Source organism: Bubalus kerabau, chromosome 1 (assembly GCF_029407905.1).
Source record: "Bubalus kerabau isolate K-KA32 ecotype Philippines breed swamp buffalo chromosome 1, PCC_UOA_SB_1v2, whole genome shotgun sequence".
NCBI lineage: Eukaryota > Metazoa > Chordata > Mammalia > Artiodactyla > Bovidae > Bubalus > Bubalus kerabau.
Window position 1 is genome coordinate 235,337,190 of NC_073624.1, and position 7,161 is coordinate 235,344,350.

General features: G+C 41.1%; 1 non-coding gene across 1 annotated transcript; it reads left to right on the plus strand.

Annotated features, from left to right (window-relative positions):
• Positions 1–6,285: 6,285 nt before the first annotated feature.
• LOC129642483 (U6 spliceosomal RNA) lies at positions 6,286–6,389 on the plus strand. The gene has a single exon (XR_008709753.1). It is a non-coding gene; the product is annotated as a U6 spliceosomal RNA (small nuclear RNA).
• Positions 6,390–7,161: the final 772 nt, after the last annotated feature.

Sequence of the window (7,161 nt, forward strand, 5' to 3'; positions counted from 1 at the left end):
ACGGCCCTCAATAAACCGTTCTCTGTTCCAAACTTCGGTGTTTTGGTATTGTTTGGCTTCATGGGCATTGGTCACACAAACTTGTGTTTCAGTTAGTAAGCTCTTTTTATCTCCATCTTAAGTCTGCCATTGCAGGAGATGTGGGTTCCATCCCTGGGTTGGGAAGATCCCCTGGAGTAGGAAATGGCAACCCACTCCAGTATTCTTGCGTGGGAAATCCCATGGATAGAGAAACCTGGCTGGCTACAGTCCGTGGGGTCACAAAGAGTCGGACACGATTGAGCACACACTCACATGTGGATGAGGACCGTGAGATTCAGAGAGGATGATTTTCCAAGGTAGGCCACTAGAAAAGGGGCAGGGCTGGACCTTGAAACCCTGGCAATGAGATTCTATGACCAGAATTATTTTTATTATGCCCCAGCTGTCTTCTCAAACTCAGAATATAGTTTTAGATGGTGGTCCACTACGAACGTGTAATTCTTGTGTTTTAATTCTGTAAGACATTTTAAAGGCACAGGCAAATAATGAGAAAACATTTAGAGGACTCCCTAAACTGGCCATGCAGCAACTCGTGTGTGTGATTGCTTCTGGGTAGGTGTCCAGGATCAATTGTGCAGAGAAGTTTTCAGATTCAGGAAAATGAAGTAAAAGTTTTTTTTTGGTACTATAATTCTTAGTAGGCCCCAGGCTTGAATATCTTTACCATTTCCTTCCTAAAATGTTTCATCCTGTCCACTGCTAATTTTATAATGGAATTATATATGTGATAACTACCTTTGAGCATTGAACAGTTCCACAGTTCCATTTATATTCCAAAACTCTTCAACTATATAAAGCTTTTATTACCCCGAGGAAAACTTATTACAGACTTTATCTTTGTGACTAGTGCTCTGTGTGTGTGTGTGTGTGTGTGTGTGTGTGAGAGAGAGAGAGAGAGAGAGAGAGAGAGAAAACATGTAGTGGTCATTATGCGTAAGTCTGTGCAAGATTCTTGTTGAGGCAAATGTTAGGCACAGTATCTACCTTCAAGGAGACTGTGTTCTAGTTGAAGCATTATTAGAAGATGAATAACAGTAACGCAGGATAGGGTGAGTTGTTTAATAGAAGCTTTGCCAGGACCACCTGGGCTTCACGAGAGACTTTAGCCTCATATCTGATGGGGCAGGGAGTTTTTGAAATGGGAGTTCTGAAATGCAATATACAAAAGGAGGTATATTTACACAGTCAGATACAGAAAGGGTATCCCAAGCAGAGAGAAGTAAGTTAAAAAAGGCGAAGAGTCACGAGAACAAACAGACTTATTTAGAGAATAGTATATTAGTTTGATTAGAATTTAGACTCTTCCTAGAATAGTGTTTCATATACTAAAAAAAAAAAAAAGAATGGTACTGTTTAGCAGCGTACCTCAGTCTATTCCACCCACCCACACCTATTCGAAGAGACTCCATTAATCTGCATCTACACATGTGTAGTTGCTTTCAGTGTTGCATGGAAGCTAAGCAGCTTATGGAATACTGAATCAGTGTCGTTCAGAATCTCTTTAGTGGTGTTAATTATAGCTTATTTTGGTCCCCTTACCTGCTTATAGATTCCTGTAAAGATGTTAAGTGAAAGTGAAGTCGCTCAGTCATGTCTGACTCTGCGACCCGTGGACTGTAGCCCACAAAGCTCCTTCGTTAAGTCATAGCTAAAACAGTTATCTATGGAATTGATCAAAATTAGCTCATGAGATTTTCAGATCAGTTTATGGTCCATTGGGGGATTTTGGGGACCCGTCAATAGTCCATGGATCGAATTTTGAAAAACAGTAGCTAAAAGGGTTGATGGATGATAAAGCAAATGATGCTATGTTGTAGAGATTCTTTCAGGCCAAAATGAAGGGCTGTACTTAATTGCCATTGAGGGTATTTGAATAGAGGAGTAGAGTTGAGGTTTTATTACAAGAAAGAAACAGTGCTTTGAAAGGATTGGAGAAGGGAGAGTTTGCAGTATAGATAATCAGGTAAGAGAGGTGATGCCTAGAGGTGTGGAAGTGGAAACAGATGATAGTGAACTTGCAGAGACAGAATTGACAACTTGACAAGTTGATGGGAAAAGATAGAACAGAAGGCTTGGCTAGTATGACTGGATACATTATGAAAATGGTGCCAGGAACACAAACTGGAAAGTTAGGTGTTAAAGCTCTTTCACTAGGGAAAACAATGAATTTAAAACAATTGCTGAGAAATTGGGAATGTAAACAAGAATTGTAGAAACTTCTGGGATATAGGTGGTGAATCACATGTGAATAGTGTTTTCCAACTAAAATTTTTGCATTGGATATTGGTTAACATTAAGGGACTGATGTCATAGAGCCACTCAGTTCCTTTACTGAGATGGATATGATTCATAGGGGATACTAAGGGTATCCAAGTACCTAGATGGGGCTTCACAGGTGACGCTAGTGGTAAAGAACCTGCCTGCAAATGCAGCAGAGGTAAGAGACCCAGGATCGATCCTGAGTTGGGACGATCCCTTGGAGGAGGACATGGCAACCCACTCCAATATTCTTGCCTGGAGAATCCCATGGACAGAAGAGTCTGGAGGGCTACAGTCCATAGGGTCTCAAAGAGTCAGATACAACAGAGGCAACTTAGCATGTAGCATGCTGGATGGCATCACCAACTTGATGCACATGAGTTTGGGTGAATTTTGGGAGTTGGTGATGGACAGGGAGGCCTAGTGTGCTGCAATTCATGGGGTTGCAAAGAGTCAGTCCCTCACTTACTTCTTAAATGATGGTTATATGGGCATTTCCATGGGCCTGAGATTGGGTAGATGGACACTTGGACTATCTGGACAATTTTCCTGCCTGAGAAGAAATTCAACATAGAGGAAAGTGGAGCTGAGATGAATTCTGATAATATGCTTTTCGAGGTCCTGGATCCAGTTGTGTCTGAAGCTGCCCCTGAGTTCCAAGTGTTAGAAATAATACAACCCATCTTTTGGTTTCCTTGAGCTGGTTTGTATGGGTTTCCATCACTTGCTGTCATAAGTTTCTGGAGTAATACATGGATGATAGAAAACTAATTGATTTCTAGATTCTCTGACACACACTGGTCCTTGAACACCTGCTGCCCTTTCCCATTTTAACACGTGTACTGGTCCTTGTGCTTAAACTTTGCCATTTCCTTCCTTTGACTAGCCAAAGCCTTTCTTCCATTCCATTTTGTTACTGTCACCATGACAAAGCGATACCCAATCTATGTCCCTCCCCTATCTTCAACCCAAATCAATCTTTCCTTCTATGCTATTGTAACAGTGAACTTGAACTTCTGTTGCAGTACTTGTCATACTCTGTCTTGTAATAACCAATGCTTGTGGAGCACTTACTGTATAATGGAATGCTTTACATTCCTACAGACATAAATTCTTTGATCCCTCATATAACCCTCTGGAGTTGGTACTGTTATTCCCAGATGACACATAGATGCAATTTAGAGAAGTTGAATGATTTCCCTTAGATCAGCAGTCCCCAACCTTTTTGTCACCAAGGACTGGTTTCATGGAAGACAATTTTTCCATGGACTGGGGGCGGGGGGGATGGTTTTGGAATGATTCAAGCACATTATGTTTATTGTGCTCTTTATTTCTGTTGTTATTACATCAGCTCCACCTCAGATCATCAGGAAGTAGATCCTGGAGGTTGGGGACCCAGCCTTAGATTACATACCTGGAAGCTGGGATTTAGAACCCAGGAGACCTGGCCCCAGAACTCACAACGTTTATCTTCATAGTTACTTTGAGACCTGGCTTGTCTCCTTGATTAGATTATGTATCCTGTCTGCTAGAAATCTTGCAGTCACATTGGGGATCACACCTAGCAAGTGTTCAGGATCTTATAGCCTGATATGTGGGTGCTAACTTCATTTCTAGCTTCACTTATGCTTCTTGTCTTAATTTCTCTCCTGATTTCTTCACCAACTTATTCTAAGCTTTATTTTCCCTTATTGTAGCATTTATGATTTTGTAAGCCACCTCAATCCTTTTTAGAAGGGAAAATAAATGAAGGTCAAATGCTAGATTGTTAGTTCCTGGAGGATAAGGACTGACAGGAAGGGAAAATTGTTGCTTCTACCCCTCTTACATTCTTGTGGTAGGAATAATAATAAAATGGAAACAAGACAGATTGACAGGAGAAAAAGAAGCACGTTTTAACTTGTGTACAGGTAGGTCTTATAGAAAAGGGACCTAAGAAGTGGCCAAAGCAGGCAGGCTTCATGCTTTTTGGGGAAAACAAAGCGATTTAGGTTTTGAGTGCTCAATTAGTGAGGAATCCAAGCAGAATATGGACTTGGGGTAGTGAATGAAAGAAGTTAACAAGATTTGCTTATACAGGCTGGTAGGCTAGAACTCTGTATCTCTGGTGATAAGGGTTTCCTTTTACTTCCAGCTGCAAAGAGGGCACATTTCACAGGGGAGATTAATTTGCTGCTTTCAGGGAGACAGGATGGTCAGAGTGTCCTCTTACATTGACTCTTTCTTAAGTAACTTTAACTCAAAAGAACCAGTATGCTATTTAGGCAAATTTGGGGGCAGCCTCCCCCAGACCCAACACAACCAATTTTGTTTAACATTTTCTCTAGGTCTTAGCTCTTGAACTCAGAAAATGTGTTTTGAATTTGCTTGAGGTAAAATCTCCAGATTTAGAGGATTAAGAAGTGTAAGGTATAAGGAAGGATTCTGTGGTGTGACTATGCCTAAAATTTCTACCAGAGGGTGTAGTGGGGGAGTTGGCAGTGTGTGATGGGGTGGTGCTGTCCATAGGCTGTGCCTGAGAGAATAAAATAAGACACGGTACTGCAGCAGAAAAGAATTCCTCTTGCTGCCTGGCTTTTTGGAGAGCTGAATATTTTACCTTCAGCAATATTCTGAATTCCTTGTGGAGACTCGAAACAGTGACTAGAAACTATTAATATTTTTGGGTCTCTTAGTCACCCAGGAAGCAGTAAGGTGCTAACTGGCAAGAAGGGCTGAGGTGTCTTTTATTACAGCCCTTCAGGTGTGAGACTTGTTGTTGTGAAGGAATGGATTCCAGTGGGAGCCACCCTCTCAGCCTGTTCCACATCATGCCCTCCTCTGAGAAAAATTAGAAACCTACCTTCTTTGATTGTGAGGCGTTTCTCGGTACGGGCAGACACAACTCGAGCTGAACTGCCTGTGCTCATGCTCATTTACAGTTAGATTTAGGAAAGCAGCCACGTTTGGCCAGCTCTGGGAGAGCATGGCAGCTTCTGAGGAAACAGCTCTTCCCAGAGTGTGTGAAGAGCAGGAAAGGAAGACAAGATAGAAGCCTCAGTCTGATGGCAGGATCCTGCATTGCCGTTCTCTCAGAACCACCTCCATCTTTCTCCTCTCCTGTCTCTGACACAATGCTACTGTTCTAGCACTTTCCAAAATCCTGCAGTCTTTCAATTTTATCTCAAAACATTTCCTTGGATGCCTGCTGTGTGGTGGGCCCTGTGCTAGATCCTGGGGCTGTCAGGAGACATAGAAAAGCTGCTCTGATGGAGTGAATTTGTCATTTGGGGAATGACTGTTGCTAGTGTTTTGGGCACAGTTGGCTGACAGGGATCAGTAAACACCAAAATAGCAATATAGAGTCATTTGCATGGGGAATGTTAACTTATTATGTATGTATATATGGGTGAAGAGAGAGGAATATGGTGACCCATTTAAAAGTTCTTTACATCGGTGTTTCAAAATACTCAACTTTTAAATAAACCACTCTCTGTATTTAGCTGTCTGCAGAATAAAATAGATAGGAAAATAAACAGCCTGCTGAAGTTCAGAAACAATTCCTGCCTATCCACCGGCAGCATAGAAAGGACCATCTCTTGTGGCTATGTGGTTTATAGTTCTATGTACTCTTTACTGAGGTCTCTTCATTTCTGTTTCTTCATTATGTTTCTCTCAATCCCAGTTTTTTACCCATATGTCCCCCAATATATGGCCCCCTTTCAATATCAAGTCTTCTTTTGAGCTGCCTGTGTGAAGAAATAGGGGTGATCCCACATGGAAAAGATGGGAACTGTGGCATTGAGTTCCAGCTGCCAGACTGCCAGTTGAGACTCAGACCAACAAAGGACATTGCCTTTGGTAGGATGGAGAGAAACCAGAATACAGCATGGAAAAACACTTGTACCGTTTGACTAAGATCCAAAGAATATTTGTGGACAGTGAGTTGCAAGTAAAATCTATTCCTCTCAAAGGTTATTATTTAGACAATAAAACAGTATCTCCGTGCTCACTTCAGCAGCACATATACTAAAATTGGAACGACACAGAGATTAGCATGGCCCCTGCGCAAGGATGACACGCAAATTCGTGAAGCATTCCATATTTTTAAGGCTACAGTCATCAAGACAGTATGGTACTGGCACAAAGACAGAAATATAGATCAATGGAACAAAATAGAAAGCCCAGAGATAAATCCACGCACCTATGGACACCTTATTTTTGACAAAGGAGGCAAGAATATACAATGGAGAAAAAACAATCTCTTTAACAAGTTGTGCTGGGAAAATTGGTCAACCACTTGTAAAAGGATGAAACTAGAACACTTTATAACACCATACACAAAAATAAACTCAAAATGGATTAAAGATCTAAACGTAAGACCAGAAACTATAAAACTCCTAGAGGAAAACATAGGCAAAACACTCTCTGACATAGATCACAGCAGGATCCTCTATGACCCACCTCCCAGAGTAATGGAAGTAAAAGCAAAAATAAACAAATGGGACCTAATTAAACTTAAAAGCTTTTGCACAACGAAGGAAACTATAAGCAAGGTGAAAAGATAGCCTTCAGAATGGGAGAAAATAATAGCAAATGAAGCAACTGACAAACAACTAATCTCAAAAATATACAAACAATTCCTGAAGCTCAATTCCAGAAAAATAAACGACCCAATCAAAAAATGGGCCAAAGAGCTAAACAGACATTTCTCCAAAGAAGACGTACAGATGGCTATCAAACACATGAAAAGATGCTCAACATCACTCATTATCAGAGAAATGCAAATCAAAACCACAATGAGGTACCATCTCACGCTGGTCAGAATGGCTGCTATCAAAAAGTCTACAAACAATAAATGCTGGAGAGGGTGTGGAGAAA